The following is a 25,402-nucleotide window of genomic DNA, read 5'->3' as shown; positions in this document are numbered from 1 at the left end:
GCTCTTGGGGGGAAAAAGCATTTCAAATGAACAGAGATTCAAATTTTTTTTTGTGTCAACTTTCTAAAATGAATTGAAATATTTTCTCTGTTATAATAACAACCTGTGCCTCCATGTACTTCCCTGGTATTTTACAGCATAAATTGAGCATCTCTGTATGCCACACTGAATCCAAACAGACTTTCCAGTACATGTAAGAGCCAAGTTCCCCCCCTCACGTAGGCCAAGGAAGTTTTCCAGGCACCATGGTATAAGTTCATCAGCCAAGAAGAAGCCAAACATTTTTTTCTAAAAAGTCCTATAGTATATTAATGAAAAATTAGGTATCTAGTTGTAGCTGAAATTTTTCTTCAACCTACAAAACACTCTGTTAGTCTTTTCTAACAGATAATCTCTAGTTGTGATCGTGCTTCCTTTGGTACCTGATTCTTTGGCCCCAAAAACTGATGGGAAGATGCAGGGCAAGCTCTGGAGTGTTTCCGGATCGCTGTATCATGAGGGGTCTCTGGGGCAAATCATCCCTAATGGAAGGAGGCAAGGGCAGACAGAAAGGTCCCAGCTGGAGGTTGCTTTGTGGGGTTATAACACTTCTGTTTGTCATTATGAAAGTTGATTGATGCAAAGGTGAAAGGCATCTCCCTCTCTGTTTCCAGCCACATCCTGGGCTGCATCCAAAGCAGTGTGGCCAGCAGGTGTAGGAAGGCGATTCTGTTCCCCTACTCTGCTCTCACAAGACCCCACCTTCAGTGCTGCATCCAGCTCTGGGGCCCTCAGCATAAGAAGGACAAGGAGGTGTTGGAATGAGTCCAGAGGAGAGCCAGAAAGATGATCAGAGGGCTGGAACACCTCTCCTGTGAAGACAGGCTGAGAGAGCTGGGGTTGTTCAGCCTGGAGAAGAGAAGGTTCTGGGGACACCTCACTGGGACCTTTCAGTGCTTGAAGGGGATTTATAATAAAGATGGGAACAGACTTTTTAGCAGGGCCTCTTGCAATAGGACAAGATGTAATGTTTTCGAACTGATAGAGGGTTGAGTTAGACTCGATATAAGGAAGAAATTTTTTACAGTGAAGGTGAGAAAACTGGCACAGATTACCCAAAGAGATGGTAAATGCCTCATTCCTGGAAACATTCAAGTTCAGGATGGATGGGGCTCTGAGCAACTGTCCCTGCTCATTGCAGAGGGGTTGGATATGATGACCTTTAAAGGTCCCTTCCAATCCAAAGTATTCTGTGATTCTATGACTCCATCCAAATACAAATGCAAGCTTGAGCGAGACCAATATACTTTACATCACGTGTAGAATACATTATTTTTATTTATGTGTTTTCCTGGATGCATAAACATACAAATGGAATGGCTTGGAATAATTTATTTGAAGGATAAGATATATATGTGCTATTTCTAATTTATAAATGATTACATTGTACAAATAGCAAAAAGAGGGCATAACCAAGTTGCTTGCAGTGAAAATTGAACCTGGAAATAAAATAGATGGACTCTTTTCCTTGGGGAGAGGTTTGGGTTCCATGAATGCTGTACTGCTTGAGAATGTTTTACTGAGAAAGATAGAAATTATCTTTTCCAGGGAAGTATCACAAGTTTCCAGTCTTTCCATTTTATAAAATGTCATATTACAGGGAGGCACAAGAAGATACTGATGTGAATTCCACTAATTACTGAAATAATCACTGCATCTAAATTGAAGTGTTTCAGAGAAGCTTAAGAGGCTGCTCCTGATTGCCAAAGGTGAGGTATTCTCAATTATCTCAAGTACTAGTGACCTCCACAGCAAGGACAGGAGGCCTTGGTTTTGATGCCCACTTGGGAAAGAAGTTCCTCATAGGCAGGGAATGGTCCTGGATTTGAAACGTACAGATATTGAAAACAAATTGCCTTCATCAGATAGAGGAGTAATTTTGATTGATTTTTTTTTTTCCATGGTTGTGTGGATCACATTAGAATTGTAATGGCTGGAAGTGTAATGGTTACTAGACAACAGAATCTGTTCTGCTTAGCTACAGTCTTTTTTGGTTTTGTATTTTGGCTCTGAAACAATTCAGGCTATTGAATAAATACAACATACAACAGCTATTCTGAAGAAAAAGATATTGAAACATGGGAACCCCTGATAGTAAAGAGGAAGAGATTTAGCAATTTTTTTTTACTTGAATATGGATTTCAGAACTGGTTACTAAATTTGTTCATGAAATGAGCAGAAAGGGATAGAGAGGAGAGTGAGCAAATAAAAGTTTAGAGGCTTATCTAATAACAAACTGCTGTGCCAGCAGGTCTGAATGATGGCAGTTTTATATAGCTAGATATTTTAATGCAGCACTATTAATATAGTTAGTGTTTTCCTCACTAAGGAGAAGTTAGAGCAAAAAGCTTTCCTCTATCAATTTTTTTCAGTGCTTTTCCAGCAGGAATCCACTTAATTATACCTTAATTTGTAGTTTTAATGAATGCCATGAAGTTGTTGGGTTTTTTTTTTTTGGTTTTATACAGTACATTCCAAGAAATGAAGTTACAATGTGCATTATACTAAAAAAAAAAAAGAATACTATAGTATGTTGATAAATAGTATATTATCATAATCTATGCTTTAAACAATTGCTCTAAAGAAAATGTAAAAATTTTTCGGTCTGGATTTTAAGACTGGATTTCATACACAGATTAAACTGTGGTCCCATGAAAATTGAGAATAAAATTCAGATCTTTTTCAAAAAGTCATGCAGAATGAAAAAAACTAGCTGTTACATTAAAAGAAATCGAGAAAATAAAATCAATATATTTGGTAAATCTATAATAATTTTAAAGTTATATAAGAATTTATTTGCACATGTTTATAAAAACCTTTTATTTGATATTGGTGCATAACTATGCATCTGTTATGGTTTTACAAGATGTAAGTTGTTTTATCAGTTAATTATTTTTTATAGCTATTAATTCTGAAAATATTTCTCTCAGTAAATTCTTATACTCTCTTGAGGTGGAAGGAATGCAACAAAGTTGAGGCAACTTAATGCCACTGAAATCAGTCCATGGTATTCTCATTATAAGAAAAATAGGAAGGATAAATAAGACTAACTTAGAGAAGTCTGTTATTTTATCGAGTACCACATAGTCCAGAAAAAGGTATTGAGGCATCAGAATTTATTTGCAGGGAAACTGAAATTATTCTTCTGATTGATGTTTAGAGTTTCCTGTTACTATCTGATGAAAGAAAATATAGTTCCTTGCTATAAAAGATCTGTAATATTCATTCACAGTGTAAATGTCTCCCAAATGATTATTTAAGCCAAACAAGGTTATGTTGTCACTGGGGAGTGGCAAGCAAGGTCTTGGGATTTGCATAATAATTGGCTTGAAACAAGTGATATTCCATGTATACAGAGAGTAATGAGTATGGTAGCCACAGTCTGTGAGATCAGTATCAGGACTATAATGGAAACTGAGTATTTTACAGTCTTTGGAGGTTTTGAAACATCCATATGAGCTAATGAGCTAATTTAGATAAGCATTAAACATGAATTTAATCACATTACTGGTAATTATTAGCAGACACACTATATGAAGGCCTTACAGTTTCCTTCAAAAGTTGTAATAAAAATAAAAAATAAAATAAAGAAATACCTTGTTCTACCTTATTCATTGCATATAAAATACTCAACCGAAGACTTTTAGATTTAATAATATGGTTAGCTTAGAGTCATTTTTCCTTATATATTATTTAGCTGAAAGCTCAACTGTGTTTTTTTTTACCATATGTTAACTTAGGAACAAAATGAGACTACAAGTCTGAAAACATTACTTACAGAAAAACCCAAACCCATTTCCTAAGAGTACACAGCATATCTTTATCTGATACACCACTTCATTCCTGCATTGACTCCTGTGCTGGTCATGAGTTATCAGGTAAAAATATACTTCCAGTAATCTCCCCAATTCCTCTGAAATGTTTTAAGTTAAGCATGTGAGCGAGAGTCTTGAAGTTTAGAGCAAAAACTGTGCTCAAATAAGACTCAATATTTGGCAAACATCATGCTGGCAGGCATACCTGGCCCCAGAGGCTTGGGAGGGAGCAAGATTTCCTCTCTGCTACCTACACTCCCCATGCATTTCAGTGATTAAAAAATAATGGCTGGAGTATAAAAGAAGTCATATAACAATTTTTATAAAAGGAATTTTGAAGTAAATTTTCCAGTCCTAGAAATGTGCGACCAAAAAATATTTTTAGTTTGCTGGTTTTAAAGGACAAGTAGTTGTTACACAAAGTCTTGAAGCTGAAGTACATAGAATTTGGTCCTTGAAGTGATGATTCGGGAAAGAAACACTTAATAATCTAATTTCAAGTAACGGAAGCAAACTGCTTTCTGAAAGCTGGCAGATGACTATGACTGCTTGATTTCTCTCAGGCAGGAGAGAGCTTTCTTATTTAATAGAATGGTGAACTCATCTACTTTTTCATTTTTCAATGGACCATTGCTCAGGAGCACATCTTCCATGCCTTTACTCATGTTACTCAGAAGCTGCATTTGTTCAGTAATATGGGAAAATGAAGATTTATATGAAAAGAGATAAAATACCTTTTTTTTCCAATGGATTATCAGTGATATAAAATTATCTTTTTAGAGGCTTGTTAAAACCAATTTTTTTCAGTGTAAAAATTGGTAGAGAAGCCATTTTCTGTATAATAAATTTTTCAGTAAAAGATGTTCAGCCAACTCTCTGAGTAGCTATATTACCTCTGCCTGTGGGTAACCTAAAGTCTGTCTTTGGTCTCTAGCAAGTCAGCTGTCAACCTAAGCTAGAATGTGCTTTTGCACACAACAGAGTGGGCAAAGGGGAATCAAGCCAAAGCTACATTTTTCATATCTCAGAAATGATTAACAAAATGGGCCATGTGTAATATCTTCCCTCCGGCATGCTTAAACCTCATGTGGACTTTTTATGAAAACTCACTTCCAGCCCCCAAGCCCCACAATATTTGGCATAGAAACAAGGGGAATTCATCAAATGGAAGTGTAGTTAATTGGCTGTAGAGTTGTAGGCATCAGTCAGAAGACAGAACAATCAACAGGTTTTGGACACTGTGTAAAATTTTTCTGCTTCTTGCAGCTGTTCCTCCTTCCTGTCCTTCACTCTACTCTGTTCTTTGGCTCTACTTGAAAACATTTTTCTCTCCTCCTTCCTCTCTCTTCCTCTGATGTAGTCACCCTCTCTTCTTTTGTTGCTATTCCAGCTGGGTAATCCTTGCTAAATAGAGCATTCCTGAAATATTGTGGAGCCAGGATGACTCCTGCAATTGCATTCTTCAATTTATTTACGTTATACATCTTTCTCTTATGCTATATTTATATAAGCAGCTACAACAGCGGAGCACGTTATCTGTAGACTAATTAGAATGTACTATAATAAACACAACTATTAATCATGGCTTTCATTATTTTTTGCTCTAATAAACTGTTGATATAATCCAGGACAATGTCAAGAGAATGATCATTAATAACAAACACTTAGTAGTTGCTAATTAATTAAAACTGCTCATTTATTTATTTGAAGGGTAAAGATTAAAGGAACAGACCATTCCTCTAATTTACTGTAAATGAAGAACAAAAATATCTTCCCTTGGAATTGAAATTTTCGTGAAACTTTACATAGTGCATTAAGGACCCTGTGAGTGGAAAGCTACAGCTGTTTAATGAGTAAACTTCAATGCTTAATTTTCAGTCAGAGGACTCAGAAGCTGTATGGTCTATGTGTGAAATTGTATTAGGCAAATAAGAAAAATACTCTCTTTTTCACACTGTCTACACAGAAAGAATATCTCTCACTATGCTTTTTGTGCGTTGTTTACAGTGAATGGAGATGTGACCTTATCTCTGTGTCTCATTTTAATGTCTCTTCATTCTGTTGTGTTTAGCTAATATAACACAAAACCAGAAAATACCAACTTCTTACAAGAATATAAAATTGGACTGAGAAAGGGAATCTAACTTTTTCTCTTGTTGCCTCAGGCACGGCTCAAACTAATTTTCACCCATCACTATGGAACTGATTTCTCCAGCTTATCTGCTGGAGTCATCTTACACAACTATTAATGCCTTCTATTGCTTATGCCTTTCACAGTCTACTTTTGTAATACTCTGATTACACTTGGATGTATTCCTCCTGTCTCTTCATTATGACAAATTTAAGTATGAAAAGTTTCTAGCTGTTCAGTCATCAGTTTTAGTTAACATATGAAGTTGTCTTATCTCTTTTAGAGTCTTTATCTTTTATGCCCTGTGTCGATGAAGTTTTTTTTCCCTAATTTTGATGTATAGTAGTAATACCATGAAAGCATGACATGGAATGAGAACCTGTGGTGATAACTCGAGAAAAGCTGTTAGAAAAACCACATGTAGTAAGAATTCTGTAGTCCTTCTTGTTTTTAACAATGATCATCTTTCATGGTGTTGAAGGGCTGCTTGTCAGTGTTGGGGTGTTGAGGATTTTCCAGGATTGTGGTGGAAAATGTACCCCCTCCAGAACAGTTTTAACTTGTACAATTTGGCTCCACTGCCTGCTATATGGAAATCCATGTCTGGGCTGTTGAATCCTGAAAACTAATTTACTCAGAGTGTGTTGAATGTACCGATGCACTAAATGACTTCTGTAGGGTCTATTAAAGATAAAATCTTAAACAAATTTCAGGAAGATTGTCTCAAACTATGAAAGCAGTTTTTGAAATGAAAATGGTTGTCAGCTGAAGAAATACCTATTTTTGTTCGTTTCTTTTTGTTATAAAATATTTCATGCCCACTGTGCCCTATGTTTCTGAATTTCCAGAGGAACGAGTCTGACCTTTGCAGAATGTGTTTTGAAGCTCATTGGTATTTTGTGTCTTTGAATGCAAAATTATCTTTTCAAGTTGTAAAATCTGGATGTGGACTCATTAAGTAGAGCAATACATGCTAAAACTTTTAAAAAGTACTCTTGGAATGCAATTTTTCAGGTCCTTCATGGTGGGACTAGATCATTCTCCTGGATCGTGGCATGGGGAGCAGTGCAGTTTCAAGAGCATTTGAGATTTGTTGTAGAAATTACTTATTCAATTGTGTGGCTTACAACCGTCATTTTTAAATTTTATTTTTCATAAGCGTAGGGGACAGGTATTCAGCATTAATCCATGACAGAGCTATGTTAATTTATATGACATAATGATCCAAAAAAAGCTTGAGGCAGCCTTTTTTGCCTTTTTTTTTTTTTTTTAATAGGAAAGGTACTTTGAAAGTTATAGCAATTTTTCATAGTGAATCAGCATATGCTGTGAAAGGTAGAAGAAATATATAAATATATATATATACACACACCATACTTGCTGTTCTCCTCCCCCTTATCTTTGCATTATCAAATTTAAAAAAAAAAAATAAAAAAAAGAGTAATTTTGACTTATGTAGCTCCTTCAGTCTGTCAAGTTTTTAAAAAAAAAAACAACTTACTGAATGAGCAAAAAAATGATGTGCCTGCATGGCTACGGAAGCAGAGTGTTCCAGTGGGATCTTGTTCATTCTGTGAGTTTTTGTGACCTCTGGATGAGCAGAACGTTGCACATGAATATGTAGGCCAGCACCAGCAAGGCAGATGTTACACTTACTGACCTTCACTCACTGGAACTGCTAATCAGTTTGGCTGTCATTCATTGTCCTTTGGAGGCTTTCTTGTAGCAAATGAATGCCAAGGAGACATATTATATCCTGTAGGTCCTGCCAGAAATTAGGTTTGGACTTGGATATTTTGGAATGAATCTGAGTTGAGTTTGACAACAAAGGGAAGGCTGCTGCAGTAACACGTGCAGATGATGCACTTCTCAATCTGTTTGTATTCTCCAGACAGGGAGAGATCAGGGCCCTTTCCTGCCTTTCACTCAGCTGTGGGATAGGAGGGCAAAGTATGCAAGAATGTCGAAACACATAATCTATTTATTTATGCAGACAAACTGCTACTGAAGTTGCATCTATGTAACCTAATGAGTGAGGTATCAGTGTTCCACTTAATAACAGGTAAATAATTAATGACCAGCAGCAGAAGTCTTCAGCTTTCTAGTATGGAAATTAGAATGGGGTAAGGATACACATACTAAATATTAAGATAAACCTTTTCTTATACAGCTCATGGCATTTTACATACTTTAACTGCTCACTGAGTAAACTGTGTTTGATTAAAAAGCAAATTTTATGTCTTTCTAAAGCAGGTGTTTTTTTTATTTTCCTAACATTTCATTAATGGTTTTCAGAGGTTCTGCAAAGGTACACGAGGATGAGCAGCGCTGCAACTGCATGTTCTGGATAGAAGGAATGTGGAAACAGATGCATAATAATGTTTGAGAATCTGAACATATGAGAGTTTGTAAGACTTTAGAATCTGCAGTGGGATAGTAGTAGAAGGTGTGTTTCTAGACAAGTAGCTAATTAAAAAAAAAGGTACAAATACCGATGAAAAAGTTTCAATCAATATTATTTGGAACAATGTTACATGTTGTATATGACAAGGATATTCTTTGTCCCCTTCCTGAATAAAGGGGAGGCAGATACTCCTTAATTATTGCCTCTTTTCATCAACCAGTTATAGTTTTCCAGCCTTTGGGTCAGCAGTCACTTTTTCAGCAGAAATAATGTGAAGCTGTTTACTGGCAGCCCGGGTTCTATATCCCTTCAGCCTCCCTCAGGTTCCACCTGCTCTATCCTGTTTATTTCTCTGATGTTTGCCATCTTCTTCTAGATTTTAATCAGACTTGTAAGAGTACACAAAGTAGTGATGACAAACCGTATGATGTTCTACAAATACAGAATAAAAACATAAGGTTAATACCATAGCAAAGAAAGAATTCCCCAGGAAGGCTGCAAATTCATGAGCACATCTGGTCACTGGTTGTGTAATATAAATCTGTTTTGTGCACACTGTGTGTGAAATACAGACCTTGGTGTTTCCTATTAATTTTAATACAGCAAATATTTCATGCAACTATATGCTTATATTCCAAGCACAAATTGCATCTTATTATTTCTTTTTGGAGGTTGTAGTAGGATTTATTAGAGTGATACTGAGATGTAAAACTGCCTTGCTTCCCTCTCCTTTTTTTAATTGGCTGATTTCAACAGATAAAACAGATTTCTTCTGTTTCTGTTTAGTTATCCTTAAGTGTATTGATTACCATAGCACATAAACTTCAATATCTGTTTCTTGAGATGCCATTATCAGCCTTTCCCTGCTTCCAGTACAAATTCCTTTTCTATGCCTCTTGTTGCTCTTGGTACTTTTTCCTGAAGCAGCTTGGACATTTGTGGAGTTACAGTAAATGCTCTTCTATAAAAAAAGATGCTGGGAAGGCAACAATTAAGTTCAAAAATGAGGGAACATTGGCCTTGAGGCTCATGTAGGCAGATGTTCTGGTACTGCTCCTTGGTTGAGCTCTCCCCTGCCTGCTCTAAACTTCTCCAGTGCTTGGTGTCACACAGGCCTGTGTGTCACGACCATTCAGAAATTCAGAAAAGCTAAATATGCTGAGTGTACGTTGAAAATAATGTGAAAAAAGAGACAACAAAACCCCCTCTCTTAATTAGTGTTGTGCAAAGATTATGTTGGTACATACAGGAATTTATACTGCAAAGCAGTAATTGCAGCTTGCAGCTGAGGAACATCCAGTTCAGCTCATCAGGAAAATCAGCTTGGTCCTTTCTCAGTCTACAGTTTTTATTTTTCTGGCATAGTTGTACCTGTCCAGGAGGGCTGTAATGGACAGCAAAGAAAGCCTGGGCGTGAAAACCCACTCCCTCTGTCTTGGCTTAAAAGAGAGCAATTGGAAACAGTGATATTATCTCAAGAATATTAGGGTGACACCTTGATTATTTTGGCCTTCAATTGCCTCTCCATTACCAGAAGTGTTCCACTAAAATACAGGATTGAGGAAAAGATGCAGAATCCTGTTTCCAAAATAGTGCAATGCACTTCTAAGTCAGCAGACGTCCTTTATCGCTGTGCTGACCAGTTGACCTCTCAGTGTTACAAGGTCTTTGGGGTGTTGTTTGCCTTGCTATGTGAGGTTTACACCTCAGAGCTGAGCCAGAGCTGGCAATGACCTGGGCTGTTAATAGCACAGCACGCAATTTTGATGTTAGAGCTTGAGTTTTTCGAGCACTCTCCAGCCATATAAGTTTCAGTGCCATTTGCTAACCCAGGCTATTTCTTATTCCGGAGCTTTTAGCCTCTGTTTCCGTGTCACTGCTGAGTGCAGACATGATCCACACTGATTAAAAAGGTATTCAAGAAAGATGAAAGGAAATAGCTTTTAGAGAGAATGAAATAGTATCTCACTTACTTGTATCCATGAATACATCTTTGACTTTGAGATTTTATACGGGGATTTTTTTTTTTTTTGGAAAAAGAACTGGCTGAAGATTTTTAAGATTTGTAAAAATGAGCGTTATTAATAATAAATGTATTTTCATTATAAATAGACTATCTATAATTCCATATGGGTGTAACCAAGTCAATTTTCTTTTTAACCCAGCAATCCCATTTAAGAAGTTTGCTGTCCCCCATTCTTTTTTCTCCTTTTCCAGTTGTGAGTTAAAACTAGGAAAACCTGCTGTCTTATTGGCAACTAAAATCTTAGCAGCAGCACAAAACCAGAGTGATACATAGCCATTGAATCCTTTGAACCCTGTCCTGTCTGAGACCTTAATCCTGGCTTCAGATTGAACACTGTTTTAAATATGGAAGACAATTCAATCTCTGAAAAATCGCGATCCCAGGGCTTTCTGCAACACAGGCTCTCAGTTCCAAAGAGAAAAGGAAAAACCAGGAAAACATTTCTGTGTGTATCTGAAAATTAGAAAGTAAAGTGATAACAGAAGAGTCTAAGATTGTAGTTTGGAGAATTCAAGAAGAGACCATTTTACTTTTCCAGGCTGGTTCAGAAAAAAAAAAAAATATCTCAGTGCTTGTTTATTTTCCATATATCAGGCTTTTCAGAGTGACATTTACCATTGGTCATGAATGTGTGCAGGAGTTTGCTTTGTTTTTTTTATTTTGTCCGGGGAAAAAAACATTAGTTGGGTTGTACTTTACCAGAGAAATGTTATTGCTGGGCTTAGGTGTACAAGTAAATAAGGTATAAAGTGGGGTAATGGTACCTATCAGCCAATTCCTGTTTATCAACCATCATTAGTGGCTGTGAATGGGTCTCATTGTGCTGGTGTCATTGATGTTGTGCTTAGTCTTTTGAGCTCTGGGACAGTTGATTATGGCTGAGAAAAAGACTAAATAATAGGACTTAAAACACTCTTTTGCAGTTACCAAGGCACTGGTACTGAATAGTTGTTTTACTCTGGAGAGAGGAACTTTTTGTCCGAGTAGAGACAGCAGAGAAACCTCAACCATCCTCAAAACTGAATGCACAGGATGTTTCTGTATGAGGTAGGTGAGTCTAGGAATTATGTAGCTAATTCTGTGGTGATGTGTGATGTGCTATTTCCAAATTCATGCTTCTGAGTCTTCACTGAACCGTGTGTTTTTAATATGCTCGAATATCCTCCAACCTGAGTACCTGCTTTGTTTGTGCTCCCTCATTGCACAGACTTTATATATCTTTAGGTATGCCAAAAGTGGTATGAATACAGGTAAGAAAAAGAACCCGCAGATCCTCTGCTGAAGAATTATTATTAAACAGATGGTATTTTATTTTAATTATTAATTTTATGGACGGAAAACACATGGCATTGATGTAGCGATGCCATATAGACCCTTGTTAGAGCAAAAGCCATTGTTGTCCTGGGCCTGTAGTAAGTGATGGGAAGGAGGAATTGATTCTCTCAGGTTGCTGGAGACAGAGCCTCACAAGTGCAGGTTATGCGTCCTGCCTCAGTAGAAGGTGATCCTGGCCTTGGGACTCCCATCACTTGTTTGGCTTTCCTGTGGCCTGGCTCTTCCCTTGGGGCAGAACAGTGCACAGGAGGAACTCAGAGTCTGCAGTTTTTGTGTCTGGTTCCGTGCAGCCGATGTAAACAACTGCATTGCAGTCAAAAGGGATCATATGGTAGGGAACTGCACCCTGGAGTGCCTCTTTCTCTCTTTACTGGGCTAAAGAACATCAGTGGCATATAGATTTTCCTTTGTTATCAATGGTATGCTGTTCGTACTTAAACTAATCATAATCCACCAAAATAAGTTATTGGGGTTTTCATTGCCATCATGGATAGCAGGAAGCAAAGAGGGAATCTGGAAAGGATATAACTGAAAAGACAGGAGGAGGGCTATAGAAGGAAATGTAAACAGTACTGGGATAATTTGATTTACAGAATACTTCAGCTGGTGTTACTAATGAAAAATAGCAGTACACCAGGAATGGTAATTTGGTACATTGGTATGGGAAACAATTTGTTTTGTTTCAGCACGAAATATGTGTTGTGGACACAACAGAAACCTGTGGGAAGGTAAAAAAGCTCCTATTTCCTGGCATCTTTGGGATTTAATAGAAAAGAATGTTGAGGACGACACAGGACTGCAGCCACCACAACAGACCAGTACCATAACAACCTAGAAAAAGGCTAATCTCAGGACCTGTGGTGGAGCATGCTCAAAAAGACGGCACTGTTTAAATAGAAGATTGGAGTCATGTTAACTCAAAGGGACCAATTATTCTTTTTTCAGCTGTGCTGGTCTCTCAGCCTAAAGGCACCTGCTGAACTATTCCCACTCTCATTTCAATCCAGAAAATTCACAGGTGGTTTGTGTTAGATTATGGGGACCTTCATAATCATCATTTTGATGTTACTTCTTCTCCGCTCACTGTATTTCACTGCTTTGATCAGGGGACTGGTTTTCCTTATAGTCACAGATGGTTCCTGTTTGACAGGCTGACAGGCAGACAAAGTAAATAGGCATGAAAATAAAATATTCCTTTGTTTTGGTGAGTCAGGCCAGTGTCATGTGGGTAGACACTGCTCTGTAATCCTTCTGCCTGTGTTAGGATGGGGAGAGGGTATCGTGTATAATGGTGCACAGGAATCTTGTATCATTCTTTCCTGGACTGTCTTGCTGAGGATTTGATCAAATCTGAGCTTACAATGAATTTTCAGTGTTACTTTTTCAATTAAGGTGGTAAGCGTTGCCATTACATAGCCCTCTGAAATTTCAAGGGGTTAGTCTGGACAAATCCCATCTGGCAAAGATGTGCCTGATCCTGCATATCAATAGGAGTTTTGAGCACAGATCAATAGCAGGATGAAATGCTACATAATTATTGCGTGCCTGTGCCTTTATCTACTTGCCTGCATTCACAGTGCAAAACCAAAAAACCTCAGAAAAAAAAAACCACCTTTGGATCACTAAAGATACAGATCCTAATACAGCATTAAACTAGTTACCTAGGCAGTATAAAGGCTTTTATGAAAAAAATTCTCTATTATGAAAATAGAAATCTAATAAATAGTGATTTTGAAATCAATTAAATACTTTGGATTAGGGACTGTTGCATGGCATTTGTGGCAACTCCTGACGAAACATGACATCTGGTCGGTGAATCCTCCTGGGGTGGTTTTGTGGGATTGGAAATCTGGTTTTCCACAAAGAAAGTGTTGCTGACCTATTGATGTGATATGACACTGCTTCCTTTTTTTGGCAGGTTGGCCAGTGATAGAGAAAGTTAGTCCCACCAGCCTTTACACTGATCTGTTGCCAGGTAAACAAAAAAACCCAATCAACTGGGGACCTGGCTGACTGCCCCCCCCCCCCCCAAAAAAAAAAAATGACAACATGACAAATTTCTCTTTCTCATTGTCTAACAATTCAAGTGAGCCTAGAGCTGTGCTTTTTGTCATTATCTTTAGCTTTATTGAAAACGATGAAGCTACCAAGAAAATGCATGTTGTTTTATTAAAGCATTACCTAGTTAAAGACCAACTCTTTATATTCGGTACTTGAAACAAATGATTTAGTTATTTTAAATAGTTCAAAGGAAGCTTCGTTAGCAGGGAACTTTCATAATCATTTTCTCTTTTCTGTTTCCTGAACGGTTTTGCTGGATCAGGTTTATCTAGTCAATTAAGCTAAATAGGGGTTTGTTAAGCACTCCTGTTGAAAAGGAGAAGAAAGCCTGTTATTCCTAAGGGCACTAGGGGAATGAAAGGTGTTAATTTTTGTAGGATTTAATCCATTTTGGAACCTAGTGGCTCACAGGCTTCAGATGAGGACCTTTGAGTGAGCTCCTGCTACAAAGACTGCATCTTCCATCAGTCCATAATTAATGGAATAATTTGAGGCTGGTTTCTGATGCTTCCTGTGGTGACTGAGAAGTCCCTGAAACTCTCAAGCAGGGCAGATGAGCAGATAGGAAAAGTGGCAAGAGGGGGCAGCAGTGACCTGTGCAGGCGGTGATTTCTTAAACTTAACCCTGGAAGCTTGATGGTGGGGCAGGCACAAAAGAGTTTTCAAAATTTTAGTCTCATATAAGGAGTCCTAGAGCAGCCTGAAATTCTGTCACTGATTTGGGAAGTGGTCGAGGTTTGACTGGGTTTGGTAGCTTGGATTTATTGATCCTCAATTCCAATTTACAGTAAAGGTGGTTCCTCAAGCTGCTGAAAACAATGGGTTCATTTTTAAGGAAAATATCTTAAACCATTCAATTTTTTAAAATGGTAGATATTGTAATTTCAAGATATAATTTCCTTTGTTCAATATGTATGAAATTCCAACAGACTATATTTCACTAAGAAAAAGACTAGCTAGAAATTTCAAACCAATGTCTTCAAGTATTTTCCTACTATTTCTTTTTCTACTGCTAATATTCCTACTATTCCTAAAATACTAATTTATAATCTGGAAATCAATACTGTAAATTTGTATAAATAACTTACCTTCAATTGGATAAATGCAACTGGGTAACTCTCAGTTAGTAAAATTATGTGTCTATAAGTGGAAACAGAAAAAATGGTGTTTTCACATAAGAAATTACTTGGTGGTTGTTTGTTAATGCTTTCCCAGATTGAAATAAATTAAGGTCAGGAAGGCTGTATCTTAACAAAAAAACAGGGCCAGAAGAGAACATAGAAGATCTCATGAAGAAATAACCAGCAATTGTATTGTAAATGCATACAAAAATACATATTAAATGCATATATTGAGTTGTAAGGATTATTTTCTAAATATTTGAGGTGGATCCTAATGCTCAAATTCTTTTCAATCCCAAGTATTAAAAAAAGCTAAAGACATCTTGGTGTAACAATGAGTATATGAAATAATGACTGATCACACTAAGTCCATCTGCCTTGGAAACATGTTTCTTTTTCTTTGTACTTGTGTTAGAGCCTACTATTCTTACCATCAGGTTTTGTTACTTCTCCCAGAATCTGCAAGAAACCAAATTTTCTTATTTTTCCAACCCTGTGTTATGACCCAAAAGATGTATTTGAAAATAGTTGAAAATGTTCATGGTTTTATTATTGAATCTTTCTACAACATAGGAGACTTGAGGCTTTTTTGTGAGCTATGTGGAGATTGGAAACGAGTACACAGTCATTGATGTAGGCTCAGACTTTGTTTCTGAGTAAACCCAAAGCTTTGTTTGCCACAGCATTGTTGTCTTTCTGTTGTGTCAATGACAGACCCCCAGCTTGCCTTCTGAAGAATCTTACAGGCTCTCTACACTGCAAATCTCACTTAGGTTTGTAAGAGAAACTTGCTGATAGGCATATTTGCTCAATGTGTCCCACGGTATAATTTTTTATTGGTTTCAGCTCCAGAACCACTTCAGTTAATTTTCTCTCCCTTGCTTTCCATAAAATTTATATCTTGCTTTTTATAAAAGGAAAAATAAACCCAAATGACTAAAGCGGGCTTATTATTTAAGTTTAAATATTATGACCAGGCTGTTAACTTTGGTTACTACTGGCAAGAGTAACATCATCCGTCTACCCTTCCTCTGTATTGAATTAATGGCTGGGTTTTTTATTCATCTTGGCTGATTTTTTTCACTTTTTTCCATGTGTCTATCGCTTCAGGTAAATTAATGAGTCAACATTGTTCCTCATTCTAGAGAACTGAAAAATGAGAAAAATCATTCAGCTTGTTCAACTTGTGTCTTTGCATTAAATCAATCTTGAAATAATTTATCCTTCCCATGAGCCTTTCAGATACACAGATCTCATTTATGCGGCTTCTGTGCAACTTTCTTCACAGCTTTCATTTGATTTGCTTATCCATGTTCTTCTGCTACTAATGTTGGATGCTGGACTTAATAGGATGGATGGCAAGTCTTCGTGGTGTTTCAAATACTCTGAGTAAATCAGATCATTAAAATACAGCTTAACCTAATGGATCACCCTGGAGTGTAAAAAAATCCTTTTCCATATTAAAATGAACAAACACACATTATTTTAGCAACTTCCACAGCACTGGAAAATAATCACTAAAGTGTATGTGGAAAAAGAGTATGAAACTTTATATGTGACTTATAATTCCTTAAAGCTCACAGTTTTTACTCCTCTGTCGGTACCCTCATTTGGGATTTAATTTGAGGGAGAGGACATTTTGTTTACACAGTGTCCTGACACATGATTGGGTGTTCCTTGTTGCAATTATTGCATGGACAGGCTCAATTTGTAATCAGAAACATTGTTAAAAAATGATTTATCATGCAGTATTCCAGTCTAATCAGGTTTACATGTGCTAAGACCTTGGTCATGGATATAAATGTGTTAAAGAATGAAACAGATAAAGCACATTTGGATATATTTGCTTTGTCTGAGAGGTGAAATCATCTCAAAGTTCATTTGTGCCTTGACTGCAATGGCTGAAACATCTCTCTGGTCATTGCAGAACTGCTCTGGCCCCAGATCCAGCACCTCCTACATGTTGTGGGAAGCTTTGTTAAGACACAAAACCTGCTTGCTCATGTGGTTGGTGAGATCCCTTGTCAGCCAGAGAGGACAGAGCACAGTTTCCTAATTTCTGCCAAAAAGAGGGGCTGAAATCTCACTTGGCCAAGTTTGGACTTCGATGCAAGAGCTCACAGGGGCATGTTTTAGGGTCCTGATTCTTCACTCTCTAGGCAAGGGTCTAGTCTTCCATTTGGTCCCTGCGTATTTTATTGGCTTATGTCTTTTTTTTTTATTTTGTAATAATTGGCATAAACGCAGAGTGATGGTGCCAAACTGGCTCTCTCCCTGGCAGGACAGTGAGATGCAGCAGGGGCATGTCTCCAAACTTGAAAATGAAGTGCTCATAGGCCAAATTAAATGTCAGGGAAACTTGTTCTGAGGAGGACTAACTGAAAGGACAGAGTTAAGATTGTGTTCTGTTAAGTCTTCATCACTTTAGAGATGTCGTAATTCCAGGAAAAAATGCCACCATGAAGGGTTAGGACACTGTGTATTTCAAGCTGAAAAATCAATGAATCCTTGCAAAGACCTTAAAGATTCTTTATAAATGCACACCAGCAGTAAGCATTTCAAACCAATTCAGTTGCCTATTGCACTGCTATTTGCCATTTGATGCAGTTCCTGTTCAACTTTGCTCTGTTGCTGTGCTTGATTTATCACTGGGCAAGACTTTAATCCCCTAATAGCAAACTGAAGTCATATCAGCACTCCAACGCTGCTGTGATCTGCTGCCACTTTATCAATGTGAACAGTGTCTTGCTCCCTGACCCCTGGGCCAGGCTCTGGAGCTGAACTACATGGATGTACATGTGCCACCTACATGTGGGTCATGCAGAACAGCAAACACTAAACACGACCCCTGAGATTTCTAGCAGAGCAAATAGAAGTGTCCATGAGAAAGAATAAGGACTGGAGCTGCTGCTTCACAGGTTCAAGCATTAGAGCCTCTGGTTGAAAAATAATCACATATCCTACATGCAATAAATGATCGGGACAACCCTCTACTGAACAGGTATTTTAGCACAGAAAGAAAGTAGTTTATAAAAAACAGTCAAATGATAAACAGAAAAGATGATTGTTCACAGTTTTATTAAGCCTCAAACACCCAAACGTAAACATAAGCATGAAGAATTAGGGTAAAACCTGAAAGATACAAAATGTGTACTTTGTCTCCCACTATGATATCCTCCAGGTCTGTCAGCCTGTCTAAATGAACATCAGGCCTCAAAATGATTCATGAATCTAAGATCTGAGGTATTGTTTGCTCTAAAAGCTTAACAAAAATCAGAACAGAACTCAGAGGCTTAAAGACTAAATTCATTAGAAGGCAGACAGGAGGAAAAAAAAACAAACTTGAAAACCTGTTCTGGGCAAGTACTTGATTTCTTTTCTTAAAAAATTATTTTTCAGAAAATGTACTATAAGTTTTTAAAAATATAGACATGCTGTGGAAACCTCATTCACAATACCTTTGTAAAAAAAGAGGTCAGTTTTGAAATATTTTCCATCTATTGGTTTAAAGCCTAAGGTAGTTTTTCTTGATCAGACTTTGCATAACTGTACAGAACATGATTGGAAGGCTCAGCAGGTTCCCTTCAGAAAGAATATTGCCAGGAAGAATTTCATGGTTCAATCCAATTAGCCTTTTTGTAGCTGCAAAACTCTTCATAAAACCAGCTCACTAAGTTTGTGTGCATTGAGTAGTTCAAGTGAAAATCTGTCAGTGGAACTGAATGAAAACCATAGAGCCAAGGTCTCTCCCAGTATAAATCATTTACATTGCTATAATAAAACAAAATGCAACAGAAGCAATTCTTCACACCACTGAGTTTTTGACATGGGAGCTGGTCCCAGAATCCAAACCTTACTGCTTCAGCTTCCATATTTCATAATGTGTAGGAAAACCTAAACTACAATATGCTGTAATAATTTTGTGACATTTGAGAATAGAATAAATGTGACCTGGGATCTAAAAAAAGCTAAAATAAGTTGGGATTTACCTTATTTTTCTTTTTCAATGGTCTTGGTCATGCTAGTACATGGCATTTTCTCATCTGTAAAATGAAGTGGAGGTATTGTACTGTGTCTTGATTTTACCAGTTGAAGCCTCTTTCTTTTTTCAAAGTCATAAAGTATATGTCAAGCACTCTGAGCAACTCCTTTATGCCTTGCTTGCAGTGCTGCAATTAGTATCACACTGTGTCATATTTGAAGCTCAGTGACTGTTAAATGTGCTACGCCTGCATCACACTAACTACTATATCAGTCATTTTAGATGACCCCCTTGAAAATTGCTGCCAAAAGTTTATATGTCAGAAACCACTTTCAAAATGCTTATGAAGTGAAGAATTTTCACAGCTCTTTACGTACTCAAATACCAAAAACTGTCAGTCAACGAAATCAGGCTCGACAGTTTATATTCCAAGACTTCACTATTCAAAGATTTGCTTGAAAAATTATTCCTATCATCTGTCAGCAACTGGCTTCTGTGTTTAGTCAGTTGTTCACTTTTATACTGTAGTAATCACTGTAAGTTGCTACAAAAGATCTGCCAGAACCTTTGGTATTGTTTTTTGAATGGGGCGAGTCAGGGACTTGTGCATCAGCCCTGCAATACTGGAACGCTGCCTGTTGCTGGAGCTGGGAATTTGGTCCTCTTTGCCAGGTGTGTTTTCATTAGCTCTGTGCTGCTTTAGCAGTGTCTTCAGTCCCAAATGATAGCAAAAAATATATGATCCAGGTACTGGAGATTTATTTACAAAGCAGTTAACAACTGATAAAGCTTTTAGAGAAAGGAATTTAGGAGTTTGGTTTTTTTTTAAGTTTCAAGAATTTGAACTGTAAACTTGTCCAGTAGGTCCATTACCAAGGATGAGATTTGATTTATGGCTGAAACTCTATTTTAATTTTTTAATTTTCTGGAAAAATATATCAATCTGCTCTGCTAAAGGTGGGACTTTAGTAATATGGCTTTGATCCAAGCCTAAGCCTACAGAATCCATAAGCTAGGTTTAAGTGTTTATTTTATAATAACTGCATCAACAGAGTGCTAAGAGTCGATATCTACAATGAACTGCTATTAATTATAAGTGAGTCACTCTTTTATTTGTAATCCCAGTACTGAATCAATACCCTGTTATAGTCACTGGTAAAAGTGAAATTGGACTTTGTGTGCCCTATTACCAACCTGTACCAAACCTTTCCACTTCCTTGCTTCATAACACTAAGGAGTTTCCTCAGTGCCACTGGTCTCTTTGCTCAGCCTGAGCAGGTGAGGGGTCTGGGCACTGGGGATTATTCAGAAAGAAAACTTATTGGTGCTGAAGCCTGTCAACAGGACCTATCTGACAGACCTACTCAAAGCATAATAAATGTATGTCTCTATGACTGGGTTCTTCACACAACAAATCATAGAGAAATTCCACTGCAGTCATCTGTCTTCTATATAGTAGAAGACAGGTTCAGCACTCTCCTCATTCTCAAAGGATTTAATTTCCTTTTTTTTGGCTTTTCAGGAGATGACCCAAGCTCTAGGCCAAGGGCAGGACTTTGTGTTGTGTCCCAGTAAGGAGGAAATTCAAACAGGAAAGGGGGAGATCTGTGTCCTTGTCTTTTGATTGCTGCTGCCTTTTACATGGAACTCTCACTGGACAAACAAAAATAATGATGGGACTGGAACAGACTGCAGCCTAGCCTCTATGTGTTATATCTCCCTCTGTGTGGGAGACTTTTACAGCTCTCTTAAGGGTGTTGCCTAATTTTCCTACTAGGCCAACTCTCACTGAAAAAGAACTAAAAGAGGTTTCTTCCTTGTTTAAAGCTGCTTTTTTCTCCTGTGAAAGAGGCTCGGTAGACCCAGGAGAATTAATCATTCACCAGGTCATTCTGTGCGGTGCTGCCTTGCCTCCTGCAGGAAGGAGATGCAGCTCCCAGAGACCTGCTCCTGACAATGCCCAGTGGCAATCAAGTCGTTGCATCAAAAGATAAGCTATATCACAGAACTTCCTCTTGACATGGTATGTCTATACAGTCCTTATAAGCATTTGTGTGTTTCCAAGTATATTTGGGTGTATAAATATTTATGGCCATAACAATACAGGTATTAAGAAAACACCCTAGATGACGTTAAATGAACGCATAAACCATGCACAAGAGTGTCAGTGGCAAAATCTTCACTGGCTTTCATGGGCGTTCAACCAGACTCTCCCCAGAAAAAGACATTTTGAGATTCTTTACTGGGTACAGAGAGTTCTGGGTGTCAGATTGCCCTTGGATGGGAGCAGAGACAAAAACATTTTTAACCGTCTGTTCTTGTTTTTCTGTAGTCTGATGAGGAGCCTTTTTGCTGTCTGGCCTAGCCATTTTAAACATCAAGCCTTTGGATGGTATTTCTCTAATGTCAGCCTAGTTTCCCTGGCCTGTAACAGCATGTTAGTTATCAGAAATACTCCAAAACACAGCCATCCAGCAGAGGAATTTCTCCAAGAATGGAGTTAGTATATTTTTAATTACATGAGATCAGAATCAGTTGTATCTAACGTTCAGTTCAGACACTTCTCCCCTGGCATCATAAATGTGTGTGACCTTTTATTACAGGTGATTTAGTTGGAAACAAATCTACTACCTCTGTTGTAGTTGCCTGTCAAGAAAAAAAAAACAAGTAGGATTAGAAGAATCTAAATAAAATTGGACTCCTTAACCACTTGTTTTGTTATCTACCATTGCTGGAGTGATAAATCTGCTTGAGAACATAGGACTCATTTTACACTTTGCAGGTGTATTTTAAAGACTCATCTGCCAAGTGTATAATGGAAATATATGATACTTTGTGTATTCCCCAAGGATAAAAAGTGATGATAACTCCAGTATGAAGACCATCAGCAGCCCTAATCTTCAGGCTAAAGCAGACTTGCTTGAGAACATGTTTTACTAGGATAATAAACAGCGATGTCGATGAGGAATTTTTACATGAGTAGTGTAGGTCGTTCTGGCAAGTAATTTTTTCTAGATTATATTGTGTAAGACAAATAAGCCTTAAATAGGCAAGGATAACCTAAGAATAGGATTTGTAGTGTTATTAAAGTGGTCCTCCATGAAGAAATGTACTATCAAAACAATATTTTCTGCAGTGCATTTCTTTCTACAGGGTTATTCTTACTTTTGTTCTAATTTTGAACTTACCTCAGGTAGGATCAGGTCTGGGCTGTCACTGATCCTGACAGACAATGCAATTCCACCTGTAATTCCTATAGTTTTTCACCTGGATCAGTTTAAACTCTCACTGTTGCTTCTGGAGTTCATGGCTGGTGCCAAAAGTGCTGACCAGATAGGTGTATCAAAATATTTTTTAATGATGGGACCACAATACACTAACTATGGGTAGTTTGCACAGCCAAAACATCTACATTCATTATTTTACTTGAGTCTGTCCCCACCCTGCCTTGGAACACAGGAATTTGGTTTTTTTATAAACTATTAGAGTGATCTTTATCTGAGTGCAATTTCTTAAGTAAATTCCTAAACTGCATTTGTTCTCCAAAAAAGGATTGACTTCTTGAACCAGTTTGAGGTCCTTCACCTTCTCATTTTCCTTGTGACTTTGACAACCCGGTGGGGTGAGTTCAACAAAGGGTCAGCCCTTGTGTTACCTCTCAAGTGTTGCTAGATGGGTAGTTATCAGAAGGTGTTGCATTCTCTTGTACTCCTGGGAACTAGCCCTTTGTTAAGTTAATGCTGTACATTTGGATCTACGTTTAATATGTATAATACTTTTACCTTATGGCAAACCTCCTCTTTAATCAATGTGTTTACTGCTGTTCATGAGCACTGTCAAACCTTGCTATTGCAGTTTAGGGTTTTAACCCCAGGTTTGAATTCTGTCCCAAGAGCTTTCTGCCTCTCAGCAACGCTAGCAGGAGAAAACGTGTATATTGTTTTAGCTCAAATACTCTGTCACTGAGAGTTTCTCCTGACTCTCCTGTGATACTGGTAAACTGTGGCAAAGAAGAGTGGGAAGGTGTTAATCTCTACAGCACAGTTTGCTAGAATGTATGTTAATCCCAAAACGTCAGAAGTTTTGTACAGGATGAAAGAAATATTCCTGTGATCTGTTTCAGATCTAACAGTCAGGCTGGATCCTCTACTGAGTGCTGTATTATTCTTTCTTGTAAAGAGCCCTGGATACCATTTCAAAATAAACAAACCAGCCTACTTCTAAAGTCTACCAACCTATATTTTATTCAGGATCCTATTCTTTTGGCCGTATCCTGTACCTGAGGCAAGGTTCAGAACTCCTGTCCGTGGGAAAGCACGTCTTTTTTCAAAATAGTGAATGAGGATACAAATTATAAACCAATTTCTTTGTTGTTGTTGTTGTTGTTTGTTTTCTTTTTTTAATTACTAGCTGAGGAATAGCTCATAAAGGTGGATGTTGGTAAAAAGTTGCATAAGAATGGCATTACCCAAAGAAGAAAGAGAATGTGATTAAATAAAAGTGTGTGTCAGTTCTCCTTTAATGGCATAAGTGTTGCAAGGTATGACTGCCCCAGCTGGGCTGTAGAGATGGCCTGGAGGAGAAGGGGGGGCACCCTCTAAAAAATCAGTTTTTATTTGCTAGAGTCTCCAACACAGCTTTTCTCTAGTTGGTCCCATCCCTTACTTGTAGAGATATCTTTATGTTCTCTCAAATCTCTGTGAATGTGGGTCTTCTTTACTCCCTCATTCCTCACAGACTCTTACCTCTGGGAAGCTTCAAAACTGCGACAATTCCAGCACTGTTAGTCTGTTTAATTTATGCCTTGGTAAATTTTAAATCAGTATTTTGCTAAATATGTTTAAACTGACTGAACAAATTGGTTATTGCCCGATTACTTCAGTCAGCAGTTTGGTTAGTTCCTGTCTTGCCACAAGAAATGCTAAATGTTTTTGTGTGGGGCTGGAAGTTTGGTTGCTGACTTATTTTGGTAAAACTTTTCCATTTCCCCTACCACTGGCTCATGATATTTTGACAAAAAATCATAGTGGGTTTTGTTTTCTGTTTTTCCTTTTCCCCCCAATTCTTCTGGTTTAATTTGGTTTTTTCCCCTCTCCATTTTCCCCCATGTTTTCTTTTTTCCCCCTTTATATACTTTATTGCTGTTATTTTTTATTCAATTTTTATGCACCAGAATTTGAAGAGTATTAGATTTTGTCAAAGGAAAAGATGGATATATTTACTAAAGAAAGTACATTTTACACTCCATCTCTGCAACAGGCAGAACAATTCCAGAATTGCTTTTTGAAGCTCCTTTAACATCCAACCATATCAGCACAGGGCTTAGTCCTCTTTGTGCCTCCCAGGGAAACTAGGGTTTTGATGGATCCACTCTTTCTGTCTCGACTGAGAGATTTCTTGAGAAGCAAAGAGCAAGTAGTGAATCAAATGTTCTCCTCCCTTTGTGCCTTCCCTTCTCTTTCCAGATTCCTCACTGTTTTTCATTTGCAGGCAAACCCAAGGAAGGTGCTCCTTCCCTGTGGCCAAATCAAAGGTGGCTCCATTGCTTGCTGAAGTAATCATGAATTGAAGTCATCAGTAGCTGGGAACCAACTGAACTCAAATCCCTTAGCAAACAGAACCAGGTTAAGTGATAGCATTGCTCCCAGTACTCCATAAGGCAATTTAGCCGTGTGCCCCTCCACCAATGGAATGTTAGAGAAAATATTTAAATTGGTCATAAACCTGAGAAAGTTAGAGTTTTACTAAGTGCTTAGCCAGCTCAGCTATTGCTTGTGATCCTTGCTTCATGCTATAGCTCGAATTTCATCAGAGGCTGCTTTTCATTCAACTTAAATAATCCTTTAGAATCCTTATAAAAATGGAAGACACACATGCTTGAACTGTTTTTCTTCTACTAAAGCACACACTGCACAAATGAACCTGACTTTCAGATTATGATTTGCACAGTACTATATAATATAAATGCATCTGAAATTTATAGTACACCATGAACTGTTTAATACTCAACACTTAAACTGCTGTGTTTCCACAGCAAGCTCTAATAACTGAAGATTTAATACAGAATCTGATATCTGGACTGTTATTAACATTGTTTTCTTAGTATTTTACTGCCTGCTTGTAAACACTAGTTTATTGAAATGTAACAGTATATGCACGTTCATATACACTGTGAAAAAGAACATGCTGTTTTCTTTGCCAGAGGTACTGTAGATGTAAATGAAAAAGTCTAGACCTTGAATTTAAATATCCAATCCAATATACAGAAAAAAAGAGTAAATCCCTTCCCACCACACTATTTTGACCTTGTGTAAATATTCAAGTTTTTGACAAACTGCCAGAGGAAGTTGCTGCTCTGGAGATCTGGTTTGTTTGAGTTAGGTTTTTAAACTCTGTAATTCCCTTTAAAGAAGTAGGGTTCCCTCACTTCCCCCTTTATAATCTGCAAAAAGGTGGAAGGACACTTCAATGTACAGTATTATTTTTAC

This window comes from Pipra filicauda, unplaced genomic scaffold (genome assembly GCF_003945595.2).
Source record: "Pipra filicauda isolate LSUMZ 115617 unplaced genomic scaffold, ASM394559v2 scaffold59_size3379749_pilon, whole genome shotgun sequence".
NCBI classification, from domain to species: domain Eukaryota; kingdom Metazoa; phylum Chordata; class Aves; order Passeriformes; family Pipridae; genus Pipra; species Pipra filicauda.
Note: the sequence above shows the minus strand (reverse complement) of the source record.